Source organism: Helianthus annuus, chromosome 15 (assembly GCF_002127325.2).
Source record: "Helianthus annuus cultivar XRQ/B chromosome 15, HanXRQr2.0-SUNRISE, whole genome shotgun sequence".
Taxonomy (NCBI): Eukaryota; Viridiplantae; Streptophyta; class Magnoliopsida; order Asterales; family Asteraceae; genus Helianthus; species Helianthus annuus.
The window spans coordinates 27,013,009-27,021,781 of NC_035447.2; positions in this window are offsets into that span (position 1 = coordinate 27,013,009).

The following is an 8,773-nucleotide window of genomic DNA, read 5'->3' on the forward strand; positions in this document are numbered from 1 at the left end:
ATCATCCTTATCGACCTCATACGTGAATCATCCTTATCGACCTTTCATCTCCACTTTTCTCGTTAACGATGTTTCCTAAAATAGCACAAAAAAACTCAGTAACTAATACTTTGCATAATTCACAAGTGTACATCAACAACTTTACACATTCAATACACAAAAAAAATATGAGATATCACAAAAGCAGACGCTATACACATGTGTGCATTGGGTTAAAATTAGAGCAAAATCAGAATACACATGTGTACATCGCGTTAAAAACAGAGCAAAATCAGAATACACATGTGTACATCACGTTAAAAACAGAGCAAAATCAAAGAATTGAACAACAAAAACTCAACAACTAATACTTTGCATAATTCACAAGTGTACATCAACAACTTTACAAATTCAATACACACAAAAAAAACTAAGATATCACGAAAAACGGACGCTATACACATGTATACATCGCATTAAAAACAGAGAAAAGTCAGAATACACATGTGTACATCACATTAAAAAAAAGAGCAAAAATCAAAAAATTGAAATCCAGAAAACTTAAATGGTATAGCCCTAAAATAAGTTGCTGATTTAATGCTTTCTTCTTATCAAAAGTCTTAGTCAAAAGATGTCTTTCAATACACAAATAACGTAAAATTAGAATTAAGTCTAAATGAAGTTTTCAAAATCAAATTAAAAGCTTTCATCAATATATTAGAAGTAGTCACATAAAATAAAATTTCCCTTTTATTATTGATTTTCAAAACGAAAAGTAGATGTGAGAAGCATCTTCTCCAAAATAAGACAAACAAGGTTGTGGCACTCTCCAATTTTACTATTATTTTCTTTCGGGTTATGATGAACTAGTAGATGACTATATGTAATTCTCATCATGGTAACTGAACTAAATAGCAGCCATATTATCACCAGATTTATCACATGCAAATGAAATATTCTTGTGATAGAGGAATATTTATGTAAAAAGAACAGAATGGTACGCTAACTAGAAAGGCAGGCAAAAATTACCTCTCTAAGTCATGGTCATATAACACTGAGTTGTCACCACTGATGACCTTCCGACATCGCCGCCATCTTCATAATCAACATCAACCTCACCACGTCGCCGGAAAACATGAAGGTCATCGGAAAATCACAACCGCCACCGCCTCTGTCGCTTCCGTCTCTGTCGCCGGAAAACATGGTGAGCGGCGGCGCTTCCGTCTCTGTCTTAACCACCTCCACAGCCACCGTCTCTCTTCCTCTCCCTCCGACTGTCGTCGCCGTGCGCCGTCGTGAGCGGCGGCTCTACTGGTTAAACCGGTCACCGGTCTTGTGTGGCGCCGGAGTAGAAACGAGAGGGTGGGGGGTCTTTCGCTGGAAAACACAGCCGGTAGTCGCCGGAAATCCGGTCATATGCAGATAATAGGGAGAGATCGGGTGAGGTGGTGGGTGAGGGAATCTTGTTTTGAGTGTTTTGAAACTGATACAGAGATTTTAGGGGATTACAAATGAATTAGTTTCCATATCTTTAATATGAAAGTTCCCTATTTTACCCTTTAGATTAAAGTTTAAATTAAATTTATTATACCTTTAATTACAATTGTGCCATTGATCTAAGATCTATCATCTACAAAATCAAGGGCCCAAATCAGTTCACGTAGGAGAAAATGTTCACGTTTGAACCTAATCCTATATATAGGGGAACGTTCAAATGAAAACCAATAGTTATTGTGAAAACTCGAAAACTAATTAAAAAAGCCAAAAAAACATACAAATTTTTTTTGCAACCAAATTTCGCAGGTTTTTTTATATAAAAAAAATTCAAAAAAAAAAAAATTTGTGTAGTGCACACATGTGTATGTGTACTACACATGTGTATTATAACACATGTGTACTACAATTTTTTTTTTTTGAAAAAAGTTTTTTTATATATAAAAAAAACCAACGATTTTTATAAAAAAAATTGAAAAAAAAAAAATTTTTTTTGTGTGTTTTTAGGCTTTTTTTTAGTTAGCTTTCGAGTTTTCACAATAAAAGTGTTTTTCATTTGAACCATCCCCTATATATATATATATATATATATATATATATATATAGGGAGAAGATCATGCGAGAACCACCTCTTATTGTGAGAACCGCGAGAACCAATGTGAACACACCAAAAATGCCTAAAAATAGCTAAAAATCACACAAAAAAGTTTTTTTTTGAATTTTTTAATATTTTTTATAAAAAAATCGCTACTTTTCGAAGCCAATTTTTTTTTTTAATTTAAAAAAAAAAAATTTTGCTTCTAAAAGTAGCGATTTTAACATAAAAATATTAAAAAATTCAAAAAAATTTTTTAGATTTTTTTAGATTTTTTTAGGTTTTTAGCATTTTAGCTTGAGGGGGTGGGGGGGGGGGTTTAGGTTTTTGGGGGGTGGAGGAGGGGGTTTAGGTTTTGGGGGGGGGGGGTTAGTTTTTTTTGGGGGGTGGGGGTTAGGTTTTTTTAGGTTTTTTTAGCTATTTTAGGTTGTGTTCACATTGGTTCTCAAGGTTCTCACAATAAGGGTGGTTCTCGCATGAGCCCCTCCCTATACATATATATATATATATATATATATATATGTATATATAGGATTAGGTTCAAACGTGAACAAAATCCCAAGAGTGAACTGCGTGAACTGCCGGCTGTGTTTTCCAGCGAAAGACCCCCCCACCCTCTCGTTTCTACTCCGGCGCCACACAAGACCGGTGACCGGTTTAACCAGTAGAGCCGCCGCTCACGACGGCGCACGGCGACGACAGTCGGAGGGAGAGGAAGAGAGACGGTGGCTGTGGAGGTGGTTAAGACAGAGACGGAAGCGCCGTCGCTCACTATGTTTTCCGACGACAGAGACGGAAGCGATAGAGGCGGTGGCGGTTGTGATTTTCCGATGACCTTCATGTTTTCCGGCGACGTGGTGAGGTTGATGTTGATTATGAAGATGGCGGCAATGTCGGAAGGTCATCAGTGGTGACAACTCAGTGTTATATGACCATGACTTAGAGAGGTAATTTTTGCCTGCCTTTCTAGTTAGCGTACCATTCTGTTCTTTTTACATAAATATTCCTCTATCACAAGAATATTTCATTTGCATGTGATAAATCTGGTGAAAATATGGCTGCTATTTAGTTCAGTTACCATGATGAGAATTACATATAGTTATTTACTAGTTCATCATAACCCGAAAGAAAATAATAGTAAAATTGGAGAGTGACACAACCTTGTTTGTCTTATTTTGGAGAAGATGCTTCTCACATCTACTTTTCGTTTTGAAAATCAATAATAAAAGGAAAATTTTATTTTATGTGACTACTTCTAATATATTGATGAAAGCTTTTAATTTGATTTTGAAAACTTCATTTAGACTTAATTCTAATTTTATGTTATTTGTGTATTGAAAGACATCTTTTGACTAAGACTTTTGATAAGAAGAAAGCATTAAATCAGCAACTTATTTTAGGGCTATACCATTTAAGTTTTCAGGATTTCAATTTTTTGATTTTTGCTCTTTTTTTAATGTGATGTACACATGTGTATTCTGACTTTTCTCTGTTTTTAATGCGATGTATACATGTGTATAGCGTCCGTTTTTCATGATATCTTAGTTTTTTTTTTGTGTATTGAATTTGTAAAGTTGTTGATGTACACTTGTGAATTATGCAAAGTATTAGTTGTTGAGTTTTTTTTGTTCAATTCTTTGATTTTGCTCTGTTTTTAACGCGATGTACACATGTGTATTCTGATTTTGCTCTATTTTTAACGCGATGTACACATGTGTATTCTGATTTTGCTCTAATTTTAACCCAATGCACACATGTGTATAGCGTCTGCTTTTGTGATATCTCATAATTTTTTGTGTATTGAATGTGTAAAGTTGTTGATGTACACTTGTGAATTATGCAAAGTATTAGTTACTGAGTTTTTTGTGCTATTTTAGGAAACTTCGTTAACGAGAAAAGTGGAGATGAAAGGTCGATAAGGATGATTCACGTATGAGGTCGATAAGGATGATTCACGTATGTTTGTTTGCTTGGCCGATAAGGATGATTCAGCATACAACGTGGGGAATAGTTGTAAAAGGTTATGTTTTTTGTTTTTTCGATTATGTTAGGTTTATTGTTTTTATGAAACTGGAACTTGTAATTATATGTTTTTTGTTTGGTTCGGAAAACATTATGGAACTTGTAATTTGTTAAATATAAAATAGTTTTACAGGTATTGTTTCTATGTATTTATTGTGTAGCTAATTACACATATGTACAATGCTGAGTACACATGTGTACTGTTCTATTTATATCCAAGTACACATGTGTATACCGTTGAAATATGAAGGTTACGTGGATCTTAATCAAAATTCGAATTCTGGTGATGAATCTGAAATAAAAATTAAAATTGAAATATGGTGATTTGTTGTTTGTTTTGGTAATTATCTTATTAATAAATAAAACATAATGTGGATAATGAATTTAAATTAGGAAAGATGTAACTTAATTCAATTATTAAAATAATGATTTAAATCTAATTTTTTACACAATTACAATCCTACCCTTAACAACTAAAAAGGAAATCAAGGGTCCAGATTTGTTTACGCAGTTCACTCTTGGAAGGTTGTTCACGCTGGAACCCTACCCTATATATTGAACAGGCCCATAATGTATTGATTTGTTTATATATTGAACATGCCCTTTAGTGTATTGATTTGTTTATATATTTTTTGTTGTTGCATTTGATCGTTTGTTATTTTTTTGTTGAGTATAAATTATTTATTATTTTTTTAAAATTAAATTTCGTTTATAGGTATTCGGGTCTTGTGAAGAACTTTTTCACTTTCGTGTTTATAATAAAGTATCTTGATTATTTATTTATTAATATTGTTATTAATACTAATAATAGTATAACAAAATATAAAAAAGTAACAAAAATATTATAAAATAAAATAACATAAAAAACATAATTATTACTTTTGACTTTAGAATAAAATAATGTATTAAAGTACTTAATCATTACCAAGTTTGACTAATTGGTATATTAATCCATATGTTGGGTGTATTTATCACACCCCAAAAAAACAAGGATGGACCGGTAGAATAATGGTTCGCTGCAGTGGACGGTGGGCCCCATGCACCATATATATATATATGATAAAAATAAAAAAAAAACAACCTTTCTTGGTTTGTTTGTTTGTTTTTTTTTTTTTTTTTTTTGTAAAAAATGAATTCTTTTGTTTTTTTTAAAAAAAAAAAACATTTTACCTAATAAAATTATACATAAAATACATAACACAAATTACATAAACCTAATTGAGCTATTACACAAACCGAATTATAATATTACAACACACCTAATTTAAATATTACATAAATCTAATTAAATACATTATACAAGCCTAAAATTAAAACAATAATTAAACATAAAAAATTAAGTCCTAATTAGAGACATAAAAGCCATAATACATCCCCTTTCTATCAAATAAACTGGCCTGTTGAGATGACACTACGATCATTATCATTACCGCCTGACCTCGTGTCTCAATTACCACGTCCGAAGTAAGGAGATGGAGGGTATGGTTTATCGCCCAACGTAGATATGCATTCCCCACCCGGGTTGGTTTTGTACCCTTCATCCAGCTGGTACGACTTGTGTTGGACGGAGGTTTGTGAGTGGAGAGATTTTGTTGAAATTTAATTAACCCTCCCTAGGTCGTAGACGATCAAATTGCAGTTGAGCCAAGGTGTAGTCTGTAACAACCTGACTTTCCGGGTCATTACCTAGATCTGTCGCTTATTGTTTAATTGACTTGTACTCTCAAGATTTCGATTATCGCAAAAAGGTTTAAACGATATTTTAAACTATATTCTACAATGTGTTCACAACGCCTATTTCAAACGCAGTTATCGCATTTCACGCAGATTATGACGCATACTATTTAAACACATTTTATCGCATGTTACATGGTTTGATTAGACTAAACGCTATCGCAACACAAACTCAACGCAAACTCGAAACGCAGATTTACTTTATGCTTTACTTGTGTTATGTGTTACTTGTGTGATTATTTGTTTAATGTTATGTGGGTAACTCAACGCAACGCTTACACGCTCGACGCTTACTCGCAACTCGCTTAAACGCAACGCTTAACGCACGAAACGAAAGTTGGAAAACTAACTCGCGCAACTCGGCGAATCGAATGACCACTCGATCGAATGGACATCCGTCCGGATGACAATCCGATCGGATAGCCATCCGACCGAGCGCACTTCACTCCACCACCTTACTCTCTCTCTCACCCTATAAATACCTGCTTGTACACCACTGTTCACTGATCTGACATCTCCATTCGACCAAAAACACTCAAGACGCTCTCAGACGCTTTTTCTCTCGATTCAAGGCCATTTCGTAAGTATTTCTACCTAAATCTTGTACAACCATCATCACTATACACTTCTACATCATCTTCTCCATCAAAATCACTAGTTTTCTTCTAGAAATCACCTGGTTTGGACTTCTTGAAGATGGTTCTCACATGGTTGCTTATGAAAACTATTGTGTGACATCATCTCATCAAGATTAGCTCAGATCTAAAGGATTTCCACACATTTTCACTTAAATCTCAACAAGATTTCAACATTCTTCAATTGATTTCAAACTTTTCTTCAACTTTTCTACACAAAACCGATGGAATCTTGTCTCATTTAGACTTCTACTCAATTCCTAGTTAAGAGCCGACTTGAAAACGGATTTCCACCGGAGAGATGACCGGATAACGAGTTGGACATGAAATTCCATCGAGAATAGTGAATCTGATCGAATGGGGTGATTCCCATCCGATCGAATGAGCTGAACCTCGATGAGTTTCCGCTGTTTGACACGTCGTCACACCGTCTCTGTTAAACCTCAAAATTTTTAACTTAGAAAATTTTACAAAGTTTACAAAGTAACAGATTACCCATTCAAATGATCATTCGATCGTATGACCATCCTATCGAATGACCATTCGACCTGGTGGTCTGACCTTTATACTAATCCTTGTTCAAAACTATATGACCAAACTTCAAACTATAAACTCCTCGATCGAATAGCCATCCGATCGAATGGCCATCCGTCCGGATGACCATCCGACCGGATGACTTGGCATTCATACTTCGCATTGTTTATATGCAAATTTTAGGATTTACAAAACATAGTTAAAACTTAAATTTTGTTTTGATGTGCAAAGAAACAACACACCCTAGTGGCTGGTGTTGTCATGTGTTTTGTTTTACAAATATTTTATTTTTATCATATTTTATTGATTTATTTTGATACCTAGCAAATACATTAAATGACATATACTTTCTAAACGTAATGTAAATTTAACTAAAATAATCAACAACTTGATCATTAAGTTCCATTAATGTTGGATCGGTTTTGACACCGTTCGATTGCGTAACGAACGTTCGACGTGCGGAATCCGTGAACGTGCGTGACCGAACACACAATAACGTACACTAATCGGTGATTCTATTTATGATGTGACGAATACAAGCTCCGTGAATCACGTTTTGCCACTTTCTCTCTCTAGTTTCTCTCTCTAAGCACCTAGCTCTCCAAGCTCTAATATGGCAAAAGTTCTAAATTTAAACCCTAAGGCTCCTATTTATAGGCACAAGATTATAAGGGATTTCCCCTTATTTACAATAATGCCACCTTGCCTATTGCTTACAAATTACAATATAAAGCCTATTTTACTTTTATTTCAGCTACGGTTCCGATTGACGAAGGCGATAGACATTCTGCACTAACAGACTCCCCCTTGGATATTGCCGCAGTCAATCTATAGTCAACTCGTAGCAACTTGACTTTCTCTCTCTCTGAGTCTTCTTGAAGGTTTGACGGTTTCAGCAACCATAGACTCCCTCTTTCTCAAACAGAATCCCCGTGGATCTGTTTACAAGCTTCCGTTGCTCCCCCTCTCGCTTAGACTCTTTTTCTTCAGGCTCCCCCTTTCGTCAAGCTTTCGTGCTTTTGGGATCGACACCTGGATTTCCAGATACAAGCTCTTCCAGGAACGATACCTGGCTCCTTACACGCTTCCGTTTGCGTTGAGCTCGTCTTCAGACTCCCCCTTAGACTCAGCTGTCGGGATCGTAGTCTGACTTTCATCGTTTCACAAGTTCAGGATCAATTCCTGGCTTTGTTCTGCATCTGCTCAGGATTTGAAACCTGGTTAACCTGCACATCCTCTACCTCAACATAAGTTTCACAAATTTATAACAGTTAGATTTAAGAAAATTACTGGTAGAAATCATTAATTCATCAATCTGTATAGTTACATGAAGTTCAAATGAATGACCTTGATTAACTAAGCACACAATCTTTCAAAACATTTATATATGACATTCAAAGTTTTCAACATATTCTCCCAAACCTGTTCATCATGTTTAGCACTCGAATTTTGAATATCAGCTCTTCAATATCAGTTGTCGAAAATCTTTTTGAATTTTCAAAATTTTATGCTAAAACACTCCGAAAATCTTTTTGGATTTTTGTTTTTGAATGAAATGCAGTAAACAAATATATACAGATAATATTTTTGTGAGTTTGTGTAAGAGGATCATATCAGTTCATGAGACAAATCACTAGCACCGTTAAGCTTTAATCATTTTAAGTTCTAAACGATTCACGTAGATTGACGATATAGTTATCCTCTTAAATTTTCACACAATTTTCAATCTATTCAGGATACGATTTAGATGTTTTAGGAACTTAACTCATTCATGTGTCCC